The 14,578-nt window shown below is 36.9% G+C and overlaps 2 long non-coding RNA genes across 2 annotated transcripts in view; one reads left to right on the forward strand and one right to left on the reverse strand.

The window, feature by feature from the left end:
- Positions 1–14,578, forward strand: part of LOC134796630 (uncharacterized) — a 207,278-nt gene that overhangs the window by 179,237 nt on the left and 13,463 nt on the right. The window lies entirely within an intron of this gene.
- On the reverse strand, positions 5,008–5,644 carry LOC134797253 (uncharacterized). The gene is made up of 2 exons (XR_010145064.1): positions 5,287–5,644; positions 5,008–5,172 (listed from the first exon to the last, which is right to left on the reverse strand). It is a non-coding gene; the product is annotated as an uncharacterized LOC134797253 (long non-coding RNA).

The following is a 14,578-nucleotide window of genomic DNA, read 5'->3' on the forward strand; positions in this document are numbered from 1 at the left end:
AACTCAAAAATGCGCGTTTTCCCAGAGATAAGACCTAGATCAGCCATACTCTAAGTGTTTTCCGCGGAACCCTAGGGTTCCGCAACACCCCTGCAGGGGTTCCGCATGAATTTAGAACACTAGTCTTTAGTCGCCTCGAAAAATTTTACTATGCCGCCACCGCCATCGCCATTGTAGGGTTCCATCAAGTATTTCGCTTTCCAAAAGGGTTCCGTCAAAAAAAAGATTGAGGACCGCTGACCTAGATATATTGAAATCATTAGAGCCGTTTCCGAGATCTATGAATAAATATACAAGAATTGCTCGTTTAAAGGTATACGATTTTGAACGATTACGACTTGTAAGCCTCATTTCGACGTCTATTAGAATAAGGCTCATGAAGATTGTCGAGAAAGATTTTCGGAAACATATTTTATACTAGTGGCACTGTGAGCTGTAGACCTCGTGGAACCCCCGGACTCAGCAATGATGAAAAAAAAAAGCTGAAACGACAAAAAAAGTTGTATTTATTTATTGCAAAATTAACATCACGGAATCATCTTTATAACCAAAACAGCCTTAAGATTAATATAAATAGTTTTTCTACTCGTCGACTGTAATTCTTGAATTAAGATTTCTTATACCAAACTGCAATTGGGTATTTTTAATTTATGGGCTCCCAACTCAACTATAATATTCATAACGATACAGTTTAGTCAACAAGTCGCCGCTATCAAGAGGACGAAACAAAACCATAGCTCAAATTTATTATTTATTTAGGTTGTATAGTAGAAACAATTGCTTCATAAGTCAGAAACGCGCATGTGAAACCCTAAATATAGCAACATCCATAGACAACGAAAACCACTTAGCGTTGCTTCTTAGTCTCCATAGGCTACAGTGGCCAAAATCGAGAAAACGACTGTCTAAATATTGAATTTAGCGCGGAGCAACTTCCGTTACAATGTGGTCTATCAATTGATAAACAATATTGATGTTTTGACATCAAAGTGTACTTTATCGGTAGGTTTCTATGTCAATAAAATAGCTTTGATATATCACGTTTAGTGCGTAGGCAAATAATAAAAGAGTTTTTATCGAAGGGTTGATCTATAGCTTCAAGGTAAGGGGAAGTATGCTGAGTCAACAATAGTTTGTTTGATCTCAATGTGTTTGTTGTAGCCTTTATTTTAATTTTATTAGGTACATTAAAAAAAACTACTTAAGGTTATTTTAATTATTTACATACAAATGTAACAAAGCTTTGAATGTTTATGAAGATGTATATGGTAATAAGCTTAGTAAACTTATCTATATTTATTTGTTTTTGACATTGGAAATGTCTTTTCGTTCGCTCCAGTATAGGGTCCGATTTCACGAAAAAGTGCGATCCCCTTATATCTCGGAATGTTGTGAAGATATGACATTAAAAAATAGGCTCAAAAGACGCATACTCACGAGAGCTGTAAGGTGCAAAAATAATTATTCGAGAAAGTCAAAAACGAAAAAAGTTATAGTCGAAATAGTGAAAATAAAATTCACTTTTTTCCGAATTTTTGATTTTGGTGCTCGATAATTTGGAAAGGAAAAATGATATCAAAAATTTGAGAAAAACGGCTCTGGGCAATTTAGTCAGCTACAATTTGAGCCTAAAACAAAGACGATCGGGTTAAGGGTTTGCCCTGTAGTAGGGTGATTCACTTTTGTATGGAGAAAAAAAAGTTGTAATATTTTTCCTGACTTTGCTCACCAATGGAGTCTCTCCACACTAAAAACTATCTATTTCAATTTTCAAAAGAATCGAATAACGTTTAGAGGTTGCACAAGTTGAAAAGGTAGAGTGAGAACCCCATACATTGCGTGAAAATGAACTATGTTCTAAAATGACAAAATATAATGAACTGATACTAAAATCGAATGAGAAAACTGAATTTTGCGTCTAAAACACGATAAAAGCCCTTTTCCTTTGGAAACAGGTGGAAAAACTGAAAAATCTTAACTAGAACATTTATCGAGTAACCAAAATCCAAGTTTACTACTAATTTTAAAATTTATTTATATGTAGAAGGTTCAGTATCACACTACTCTCCGCTTTGATGGTAGCCGCTTAAACCATTTTCTACCCTCCGATGTAGAGTCGTTGGTTATTTGAAAAATCTTTATTGATGTTGTGCAACCTCTAAATGTTGACCGATTTTAAATTTTTTTAACGTATAATATTTTTTTATCAGTTAGAACAAGAATTCGAGCAAAGTCAGATGAAAATCGAAAATTCGGAAAGGTAGAGGTAGAGGTAGAGGTACACAAAATAAAAACTTATACAGAGAAACATAAAAACGAAAAAGTGCCACGAAATGGTCTCACCTCAGCATGTTGCTGGCGGCTGCTAGCAGATAGCTGATGCTGAACCCTGGCAGTACCTAGTGGAGCTCGGGTTTAATACAACATAAGCACACGCTGTTTTGGTCATCGGACTCGTCTCGATGAGCACTTAGGAGAGTAGTACCCAAGATAGAGCTGATGCTGAACCCTGGCTGTACCTAAAGGAACTCAGGTTTGTTGCAACATAGGCACACGCTGTTTTGGTCATCCGACTCGTCTTGATGAGCACTTAGGAGAGTAGTACCCAAGATAGAGCTGATGCTGAACCCTGGTTGTACCTAGCAGAACTCAGGTTTGGTGCAACATAGGCACGCGCTGTTTTGGACATCCGATTCGTCATGATGATCACATGGTAGAGCATTACCCAAGATAGCTGATGCTGAACCCTGGTAGTACCTATTGGAACTCAGGTTTGGTGCAACATAGACAAACGCTGTTATGGTCATCTCTCGTCGCGTCAAACTGCTGTCAAGAAAATTTCATATCTTGCAGCAAATGGGCCGCTGCCGATCAAGACTCGAGTGACGATAACGGCGATGTGGCTACCACTTCTCGAGTTGACTACGGATTTGCCGTGTAATAATTTTCTTGTACTTTGAACATTAATATATCCTGCTTATTAATCGAAAAATGAAATATGGACCTATACTTATGCACCACGGCGACAATTATTCAAACTTCGATACGCGTGTGGAAATTTTGCAATTTGTTTGTTCACATGCGTTATGTCCAGGATACTTGTGTTAATCTAAGAATAAAATAATTATCATTCAACGTTGTAGTTTTATTTTGTAACTTTTTCCTTATCCGGACTTTCTCGTCGCTCAGCGACAATATTTTTTCGAATTCCGTAGATTCATTTCCAATGTGCTCGATAGTCGTGTGAGGCACGAAATCTGTGAATTTTTATAAGACTTCATCTTTACCCGAAATTTTGCCGAAATTAGACTAGTCCATGTGAACACTGTGTGTATGTTTCTATTAAATTTAATATGAGTAGTATATTGTATACGTAGTGAAGGAAATAAGAGAAAATATAGCCCGAAAGAAAATATGCACGAAACGTTTAGCCATTTATTTTAGAGTGACATATTGTCAAGAATCATAAAAAAATACAAATTTAAATATCTATCAAAAATGTAAAGAGTTCGCAACATCCTCCCACCTTTTGGGCAAGAGGCCCAAAACTCTTCTCTAGATCTCGGTAGAGTCCTGTGTTTCAAGCGGGTACAGGCGTTGAACGGCTCGTGTTAATTGTCCATCTGCTGTGTGCACCTTAGCCACTCTTACACAATCATCCTTAAAGACCACTTAATAATCTGTGTCTAATAAACTACATCACCTACCCTTAAATACGAGTCCCTCTCCTTGCCCTTCTGGATGAGCATGCCCATGTACTCGTTTGTGAACCATTTTCATTTCCACGGATGTTAGTGCTGTTATCCGTGTAATTTGCGCCAACTCTTCCACGTCTTGTGAAAAATCTTTGTACGTCCATAAGAAAGACTTTGGTCGTCAGCGATATGGTCAGTTCGGTCAGATGCACGACACACGAGAATAAAATTATCCATATCATCCCTCCGAACCGCAGGAAAAGAGGACCGGTTAGGTCTATAATGTATTTATAGAAGTAAATAAGTGTACATAGAAACGTAAAATAATCTGCAGTATTGTTAGCGAGCACTACTTTCTTAGTTATTATGTTTACTTCTCTGTCATAAACTTTCAACTTAGATTCTTTTTCCAATACTACGTTCATTAGGACACTGCATGCGTTCATGATAGGTCCTTGAAGCGTCCATCCAAATTTATTCTTTATTGCCACGAGGTTATTGTTCAGTTCCACGAAACTCTCCGTCAGCAACACGCCTGCGTGGTCTGCGCCGATCAAAAGCCCGATGTCAGGTGCGCTCGCATCGCCGACGTCGCTCAGGGTGATATTATGTTTCTGTAACTCTTTGAACATCTCATGATCTACATTTAAACGAGGAACGTACCCGCAGAGCTTAGACTTGTCGCGCGCGGTCATTGTACATTGAAACTTCTTATCCAAATTTGCGACAGTGAACTCGTAGGTATGAAACAGTTGCTTTTCAGTTTCGATCCCGCCAAAAAGACAATTCGACACGATTTCTTTGCCAATAGGCTTCAAATTTAAACTTTCTATTATATCGCGACGTAAATAAGTCTTCTGTGCTCCCGAATCAATAAAGCATCGTATCGGTATACATTTATTATCGCTTATAATATTCGCCATAAACGTTTGCAACAGTATAGTACTAGCCTTATAATGAGTTACGTTATTATTTAAGTCTGACGTTTCAATATCTGAAGTTTTGTCATTTTCATTTCGACTTGACGTTTTAATGTCAGGGCACATCAATACAGAATGACGTTTGGAGCAGAAAAGGCATTTTGTGAAATTTCTGCATGTTTTCGAATTATGTCCCGTTTTTAAACAAATATGGCATGCTCCTTTTTTATTTAGCACATCTTTCCTAGCTTCATACGACATCTTGTTAGCTTTGTAGCACTCGAAGCTGGTATGCGATGCCTTTTCACACCAAACGCAACAAATCTTCTTACCTGCGTCTTCCGTTGACACTAAGCATGCCGCGGTAGGTTGAGTAGAAACGCTATGCAAACTGTCACCCGATGCTATCCCGCTACGCGCAAGCTGGATCCGCTCCTCCGACTCCACTTCGCGTTTCAGGAACTGCATAAGCCGGTTCAGATGATCGTCGCTCTTCTCCTCGAGTACGTGGGACCTCTGCCATGCTCGTAAAACAGATTCGGGCAAGGCGGACTCAACTAAAGGGAAAAGTAAAGCAGCGTATTTATCTATAGTGACACCTAAGCTTTGTAATGCTTGTAATTGCGTATTTAATTTATCGTATAAGTGGCCTAATTTATAGGAAGTATTACCTTTTGCTTGTGCTAATACAAGATTAAGCAGTTCACGCACATAAATGTCGATCAACATTTCGTCACGTGCAAACCTGGACTTCAATTGCTCAACAGCCTTCTTATAGTTAGCTCCCGACGGTGGAAAGCTCTCGACGATCTCTCGCGCCGGAGTATCTGGAACAGTGCACTGGTATAAATACTGAAACTTATCTCCGTCGTCTATAGATTCGTCGTCGTCGATTTTCTGAAATTGACACCAAAAACCGATCCAGTTTTTCGTATTGCCGTCAAACTTCCGTAACTCAAATTTCGGTAGACGGAATCGTCGTGAATGACATGCAGAACTGCATGCCGACTTCTCACAACATTGATGAGATTTGTCCGTATTAGAATAAGAATAAGAATAAGAATAAGAATAAGAATAAGAATAAGAATAAGAATAAGAAATGTTTATTAGCACAAATAATAATTAATAACACAAGATGAAATAACACAAAACTAAGATTCAATTACATAAATATTTGTGCCAAAAGGTCCCCACTCAGCTTTTTGTCACGTTGTGTATCCTAGGACACACAACGTGACGCTGATTTTCAGTGAGGCCTGGTAAAAGACTAAAGCTAAAACTAAAACTAGGTATATGGTGGCAGAACCAAAACAAAGGAATTCAACAATGAATAAATAATAATTATAAGGCTATTGATTTTATACATATCTATGTATCTTCTTTTGTCGGGCGCGTATGTGTATGTATGTGTGTGTGTGTGTATGAGTATGTGTGATGTTTATTTGTTGGCACGTTTGCCTAAGTGCTACAATTTTTGTTTATCTAGCAGAAAGTTCTGGAGTTTTACTTTAAAAGAGGCGACTGATAAACAATTTCGTACTGGTGGTGGCAAGTCGTTCCAGCACTTTGTGGCAGCAAAACGGAAGCTGCCACGGAAGGCAGCCGTGCAGTGTGTTGTGCGGTGTGTAAGTCGTGTTGCGTGTCTCATAGCACGTTGGGAAAAGTTTATTTTGTCATAAAGGTATGATGGTTCTCTATTTTTTATAATTCCAAAAAGTAAGGTCGCAAAATGGAGAGATCTACGGGAGGCCATATTCATTAGGTTGTATTGATTTAAAAAAGGAGTGACGTGAGCACGTCGAGGGATGGGAAAGCAGAAACGGGCACAAGCATTTTGAATTCGTTGCAGCATTTTCTTAGTGCGATATAGTAAGCGTTCACAGATGACTACATCTGCGTAATTAAGTTTTGACAGTATGAGCGCCTCACATAACTTAATGCGCATGTCAACGGAGAGACACTCACGGACTTTGTACAGAACCTTGAGACGATAAAAACAGTTGCGCATTGCTTCCGAGATATGTTTCTCAAATCTCAGAGACTCATCCATTAACAGACCTAAATTACGAGCCTCTACAACTCTCTCTAAATGAGATCCATTGATTGTAATTTGTGGGTTATGTCTTGTAACTATTTCAATCTGTTTTTTTGTACCCAACAGCATAAATTTAGATTTAGAGGAGTTTAACTGTAAATTATTCTGGTGACACCAGTTGACTATGCTGGATAAATCATCGTTAAGTTTATTTACAGCTATGCTTGTGTCACTTGCTTTGAAAGATATATATAATTGAGTGTCATCCGCGTATATGTGATACTTACAATTTTGTATGTTACTAATTACATCTGCACTATACAGACTAAATAGGATAGGTCCTAGAATCGAACCCTGTGGAACACCTCTAGTGACCGGTAATGTGCTTGAGAGTAACTCAGTGCCATCCTCATGACAAATTTTGACATACTGCGTACGATTAGTAAGGTAACTATGAAACCATTTCAGAGCCAGTGTGTCAAAACCATAGAAGGCTAATTTAGATAAAAGTAAAGTCGTGTCAATCGTGTCAAATGCGCGAGAGAAGTCAAGTAACACCAGTATTGTTGCCTCACCAGCGTCTTGTGCAGCTAGGACATCATCGACCACATCTAAAAGCGCAGTGGTAGTGCTGCGAAGCTTTCTGAAACCGGACTGTTTTTTTGGCAGGATGTTATTTGCCTCAAGAAACGCCGACATTTGAACGCAAACAATTTTTTCCAGTACTTTTGATAACACTGGAAGTATGCTGATTGGGCGAAGTTCTTTGAATTCATTTGGATTTGGGGTTTTTGGAATGGGTTTCACAACCGCCACTTTCCACTCGTCAGGGAATATTCCAGTCTCTAGAGATTTGTTGACTATGGCAGTTATTGTAGATAGTGTTGTTGGAAGAGTCGTTGATATCATATTTATGTTGAGTCCGTCGTTGCCCTGTGCATTGGTGCCAATTTTTTTAATTATATTAAATATTGTTAATTCATTAACGGGCTCTAATTTAAAAATATTATTGCCAAATTTGTGAAATTCAAAGAATGTCAGATTCGATATGCTAATGCCGTTAGTGATTGGGAGCTTCAAAAAGTGTTCGTTTATTTTAGCAGCATTACAAAGAGATTTAGGTAATTGATAATAATATTATTCGACTCATCGCTGCCGCTAGACTTGCGAGACCTCTTCTTGCGTTCGTTCTTCCGGGAAACGTTGTCGTACATGACTTTTATACGCTCCCAGTCGCTTTCATACTTATCGCTGGTCATGCAGTCTTCGTAAATTTCATCTTCAGTCATCTCGTCCGTTTTTAGCCATTGTTCTTTTATACGTTGGTCGACGTTGAACAAGGAATCGGCTCGAAGCTGGAGCTTGTTAAAGGCCGCGGTGATTTCGTCGATGTCGGTCGACTCTAATTTAGCCTCAATATCGTTTTTTGCGGTTGTGAATAGCCTCCTGGCTATACTTCTCTCTTTTAATAACTTTTCCATAATGTTTAACGGTCGCCAGATGAAGGAAATAAGAGAAAATATAGCCCGAAAGAAAATATGCACGAAACGTTTAGCCATTTATTTTAGAGTGACATATTGTCAAGAATCATAAAAAAATACAAATTTAAATATCTATCAAAAATGTAAAGAGTTCGCAACACGTAGATATTTATTATGAACAGTGTAATTTTAAACGTTGATCTATTTGTGATATTAGTTAGATAATCGTCTATTCTTTCTCACATAACTTAGGCAGTACGTATTAGGTAAGTAAGTACGTTTGTAAGTAAATAGTAAAATTTTGAAGTAAATTACACCAATAATTAAGTAAATTATAAAATTATCAACTGCATTGCAAATGAAACCATCGCGGAGTGACATCAGTTAGCATTGTAATTATGCCCCGCGGTCACTCGCAAATGGCCACCGCGTTACATAGTTGTTGCTTAATTAATACCAAACTAAAGCTACCTATATGCACAAACTAAAGCTATGCATTACTACTAACCTATCAATATAATGATGCTAATCGTATACTAACATTCACTGGGCGGGCGATAATTTGTACGCCTTAGTAAATCGGTGTTTTGATTTCTCGGACATGCATTGTGGGATTTGGGTAACTTGGTCCTTAACCTATTTAGTTGTGTACGCTCTAAATAGTTTGCATTGTGTATATGTTTGTGTTTTTAGGGTTCCGTACACAAAGGGTAAAACGGGACCCTATTACTAAGACTCCGCTGTCCGTCCGTCCGTCCGTCCGTCCGTCCGTCCGTCCGTCCGTCTGTCACCAGGCTGTATCTCACGAACCGTGATAGCTAGACAGTTGAAATTTTCACAGATGATGTATTTCTGTTGCGGCTAGAACAAAAAATACTAAAAAGTACGGAACCATCGGTGGGCGAGTCCGACTCGCACTTGTCCGGTTTTTTTTTTCTACTCTTAGACATACCTCATGAGATAAATATGCATCTACAATAGGACCAAACACAGTCTAAACGAGCCTAAGTACTATTCATACTTTGTTTCTGAATACGGCTTCATATTTTCGCAGTACAAACACTACGTAAAAAATATCCATCCAAGACACACATAGGTAGCCGAAGACTAGGAAATGTCAGATGACTTGCCTGTCATATATAGCTGCCACAACGGTATTTTGTGATAAGAAGGCCTTGTTTCTATCAATATGCCATGTCATTCCTCATTTTCATCTTGCAAATATTGACAGTTTGGCCCTGGCTTCACCGCTTGTCCTAAAGAAGCAAAATGGTAAGCACGCCCACGCCACTTTCTATCACATTCTCGAGTCAAATAAGGGCCCAGAAGTTATCCCAGTTAAATTTTATTTAATCACAAACCCCGCTAGTCATTAATTCACGTTATTATCTACATATTTGCTTTAGCTAATTCGATGGACCTTACGTACTCTGAATTTTTTATAACTAGGTAGGTGCGTGAATTATTTGCTCATTAGATAAAAGCTTTTAAAAGCTTGTTTGAATTCCGTATGTTAGTGTGTAATTGTATTTAGTAATATTGAAAGAATTATGTAAATGCATGAAAACTTAAAGATATTTGTAGGGATATCTACATGCACAATGACTGGATGTTTATAAATCGTAAAACAGATATCAACGTAGGTATTTAAATCCAGGTCATTTTAAAGCGTAAGTATTTTAGATTCTTGACTCGGTTAAGATAGAACGTAACTCAAGTCACAACAGTAATCTCATTGCACCTCCGGCGTCATGAAATCGAGAAACGTTTCATCCGATAAGTCTGGCTGCCGTCAGAGTCCTATCTTTGTTCCGTACTTGTAACTAAGGACCTACTACCGGTCTAAGTTTCAAGGAGTATTCTCAACTTCATGCGCACCTACTACTGCAACTGTTTATGTAAGCGAATATAAATGTATTAAAATAAGTAGGTACTTTGTTTTAAGCCTCGAGGGCATTATTCAAAAGGGTATACAATATCATGAACATGCAAGGGAAGCAATGCCGAGCAACATACTTGTTCCCGATCCATACTTATTCGTATATCTGATGTATTCCCGTTGACGTACTTATTATCTTCTTCTTGTTAAAGAAGATATAAAATGTAGGCTATGTATTCTACTTAAAGAAGATGTCTATCTAACACATCTTACTGCAACTGATTCAAGTGTGACTTAAACTTAGTGAGAGTACCTAGTGAAACTGTAAATGTGAACCCACGGTACGGGCTAAAAGCCAGCTGCAGGCTATCATGCATTATGTATAACTTTTTACAAGGTGCCTCGAAGAATGCAATTTGAAACAAAGTATCAAGTTTAATGCGATACTAGATTAAAATGTGAAGCGAGAATCGTCATAACTGTATATTCATTATAACTTGGGTAGATAATCAGTTAGTATTTGAAATGAACATACTGTAACTTCCACAGGTAGGTACAGTAATTGTTTTATATAATACCAACGATCGGATGACGGTCAAAACAGAAAACACAAAGCGGAACCCTAATTAAACCTTAATCCCGGGCATTTTTCTAATTGCTTCCATTAGCTAATTCCTCTTATTATAATTATGGAGTTCAGAGGAAAATATTTTATTACAATGTAAATTAAATCCAGGCGTAATCCGTCAGAGCGGCGTCATCGAGAACAAAATGGAAGATAAATTCAAAATGGCCGACACAGGTGCAGGGCGGGAAAGTCTTGTTTTTTTTTCGACATGAGCCGGGCTAGTAATATCTTGAAATACTTAATCAGACTTTTAATAGATTAACGATACCATTTTAAGCTCCTGTTAGCTTAGGTTATGTTAGAGGAGAGTTAAGAGGTTAGGTTAGAAAGGTTACTTTAGACAGAGACTAAATCTAATCCTGTTATGTATGCTCACCTACCATTTTTATTGGTCCGAATTATAGATACTTATTGAGTAGGTAGGTACCTATATATAATTCCTTTATTATTTCAAAATTCTGTAAATATGTATTAGGTATCAAAAAGCTTTCAAATTCGGTTAGGGATCCAAAAATCTTTTTAACTGAATTAAATTTACGATTAACTAGCAGAAACCATAAAACTCATTGAGTGCTCAATCGTAAAGCGAATTTCAACGCTATTGCTCTCACGATCTATTCACACTCACAAGTTTTATGATCTTTAAAACAGAGACCATTGAGAGAGTTACACCTTTTAAAACTTTTATATAAAAGATTTTGTCATGTTCTTTTTTTTTTGGTCAAACATCTTTCCTTATAATAATGTACCTACATAACATAGTACTTATCTTATTATCGAAAAATATAAAAAATAATAAAGGTGCTTGAAAGGAATCCAAAGGATTATACCACACATTCCCGAGACCAAAAACGAAAAAAAAGGTTAGGTCGAATTGGCAACGATTTACGTTATAAGTGCATGTATTATTGTACTTGCATGAAAGTAACGTATATGAGAAACGTCTCTTCTTATCAAGAGGAAGCGTAAAGCTAAGAAATTAGAAGGGAACAAAAGATGTCTAGATAAGGATAGTACGAGTACAACATAGCGGAAACCCACGATGATATAACATTTAGAAATATGGTACTATTTCTGAAAATAAGCCAAGTCCAGTGAACTTCACATGACATTTTGATCACCTGATACACCCTGATAACGGGGTCCATGATCTTAGTGACCTTTATTATGGATCTCTCAGTTTTCTAATGGCATTTTTTGGCTAAATAATCTAAATATATAAATGATTCCTCCCAAGTACCCGTTTTTTTAAATAAATTATTTATAAATTCTTTCCTTTAGATATTCTCACTTCTCTCTAGCGCACTTCATCAAACGATAGTTATTCTTGTTTATTGTTCAAAAGGTATGATTTTATCGTTATTCGTCCATAACGATTTACAATAGGTGGACGATGCCTTTGTCAAATTGAGTACCTGAGACCAAACTGAGACCTATGGCAATACGTCATGTTATATCGGCATTTCAAATAATAATTAAGTACGTAATACTTCAGTTAGGAACGCGTGAGGCTTTTAGACATATGAGTTTGCTTAATTGTTATCAAATTGATATCCCGTGGTAAAAGACTGTAGATACCATCCACGATTCCGATATTGCTAAGATGTAGGTACCTACACTCCAGTAGAATCAACACCATCCAGCTTGAAAACGTATTTATTGTCAGGTTTGAGTGCCAAAAAATACAATCTAATTTTAATTTACAATTTGACATACCTAGGTAACATGTTACATATTCTAATACCGCAACATTCGATCCGAATGAACGCTCAATTTAGCCAAATCTTCATCCACTGAACTTGCCTGCGGCTGTGAGGTAAATTACCTAATGGATCCCTTACATTCAACATTTGTTTAGGTTTGTGGTTTACGTAAGTTCTCGTGATATAATCATGTTTCTGTAATACATCAGGGCGTAGAGTCAACTGATTTTGACAAACGCGCAGCACCGATAAATATTAATTATAATATAACTTATAGGTACTAGCGACATGCACTGCACTACCTATTTGGTCGTACTTGTCTACGCGACAGCGTAATTAAGTTTAAGACATTGTTGTCGCTCTCAATCCCTTCAAAAGGTGTCAAAAGTCATCTTGATATCAATAAAGTTGCCTAGGGACAGGGGCGTAGGCGCAGCGCGTAGAGTTAGACCAAGAAAAGTCTGCAACGATTTTGATAGCATATACGAGTATACGCAGTGCGTATAGGGTTACCAGATGACAGGAATTTTCCTGACATGTCAGGAATTTAGGCCTTTTGTCAGGAATGGGGACGGAACACGAAAATGTCAGGATTTTTTTGAATTGATAGACATTTTTTATATTTTTATAAAGTACCTTTTTATGTACTTAAATTAATAAAAATAATAAATTTAAAAAACTTAAATTAATTAAACCCGGCTATGGGCTCAATCGGGTGGCCATCGCTAACGGCTGGACCCCATTCGGAAATCAGGAATTTTGTCAGGAAATTCTAAATTTGTATCTGGTAACCCTAAGTGCGTGTCATTTATTCGTCATAATTTCATAGAAGTTTGACTTTTAAAATAACACTTGCACTGCGTACGGCATTTTCGCGAGAAGAGATCCAATAAACTTTTTTTTTTTAATAATATATGTACATTCATAAAGCGTCCTAAATTTTGTTTTTCCAATCCGTAACCATTTTTCAAACACTTTGTACGGCGGTTACACAATGGAGAGTAAGTAAAATTACTGAAAATTGTGGGACATTTTTTTCTCCTAGATCTAAAGAGCTCGTTATTCTAAATAGGAAAAATATTAAATTTACCTACCTTAGAAAAAAGTTGATTGGATCTCTTTTCGCGAAAATGCCCGTGTGCTATCAAAATCGTTGCAGACTTGTCTTGATCTAACTCTAATCTAACTTCAAAGGTATGTAATGATTGTTACTGACACTTGATAACAATAATGTTAAAGCAAAATTAAATACACACTAATATAGAATCCTATATATGATTATCACTTTGATCAGACTTTATCTTTCTTTTATCAATCATACTAGTATGTGAGGTGTGCAATAAAGTATTGTATTGTATTGTATTCCAACTAAAAGTTACATGATGATTGCCACTGTGCAGGTTCTCTGTATTTCGTATTTACCCTATTTACCTAGTGATCTCGCCTCATCTGCAATACATTATTAACAATGTGTAACTTTATACGGCCAATATCCACAATTAAGACAAATGGAATATTATTTCGTAATATTGTTTACATGTTAAATTCAATCTATTAGAGATAGTTTTGGTTAACATTAGACAAATTGTGCCCCAAGGCGACACTCCGTTTGATATCCTTTCCTTGCTGACGATGCTAACAAGGGATTTCCTTTTACGATTTATGTTATAGGATTATATAGAACATTTTCAAAAGTAGCTTATCGATAATATTTTTTTACTGTTGGCAATTTTAAGACCGTCCGGATTTATATTGGAGGCATTTTAAATAGGAAATTTGTACAATATTTACATAGGTTTTAATATGACGTGAGTGATTAGATTCTTAACTACATAATCTATACCTACCTATAAATACGTATGTCCTGACTGACTGACTCATCAATGCAGAGACGAAACTACAAAATCTAGAAGGTTGCAATTTGCATATCAGGTTATATTTATAACGTGTATCTACAAGAAATAAGAAACGATTTAGAAAAATTCAACCTCTAAGAGGGTTGAAAAGGGGATGCAAATTTTTATGTGGTACATGTCAGACTTAACATGAAGTAAATACGAATGGAATGGACTAACACGTCAAGTACAGACCAAGAACCAATAAATTCTTTGTATCTATCAGAGCTAATGTAGTTCAAAACATTAAAGGTTGTTTTATTAACACTATTTTATTACTTAGGTATATGTTCCATACATTTTCAATGCAGTATAACCGTGGGGACAGAAACGAGCGCGCTC

This window comes from Cydia splendana, chromosome 1, assembly GCF_910591565.1.
Source record: "Cydia splendana chromosome 1, ilCydSple1.2, whole genome shotgun sequence".
In the NCBI taxonomy this organism is placed as follows: domain Eukaryota; kingdom Metazoa; phylum Arthropoda; class Insecta; order Lepidoptera; family Tortricidae; genus Cydia; species Cydia splendana.